We start from the raw sequence: 326 nt of genomic DNA on the forward strand, positions 1-326 counted from the left end.
GATAAAAAAGCCAAGAGACAATAATGCAGTAGATAGACGATGAAACCAAGCCCGAGGGGCTTGCTTTAAACCATAGAGAGATTTGTGAAGGTTACAAACAAAGTGAGGGTGCACCGGATGGATAAGAAGATTAAAAAACTAAAGACGTGAAACTGGAAATGCTCTTTGCTTTATATTTCTCCTTGTACCATACATAAATTATAAACCAAAAAAAGAGAAAAAATTGCTAGTACAGAAGAAAAACAAAAAATATAAGAAATATCACTAGCTAGATAAAAAAAGGGAGAGACCAGTCATGTTAAACTATTCTATCAAGCCATTGAAGT

The 326-nt window shown here is 33.7% G+C and overlaps 1 protein-coding gene across 2 annotated transcripts in view; it reads left to right on the forward strand.

Moving 5' to 3' along the window:
• Window positions 1–326, forward strand: part of AGT2 (alanine:glyoxylate aminotransferase 2) — a 48,989-nt gene that overhangs the window by 3,793 nt on the left and 44,870 nt on the right. The gene's annotated exons all lie outside the window — the stretch shown is intronic.

The sequence above is a fragment of the Populus euphratica genome, unplaced genomic scaffold, assembly GCF_000495115.2.
Source record: "Populus euphratica unplaced genomic scaffold, PopEup_1.0 scaffold78.1, whole genome shotgun sequence".
Lineage (NCBI taxonomy): Eukaryota > Viridiplantae > Streptophyta > Magnoliopsida > Malpighiales > Salicaceae > Populus > Populus euphratica.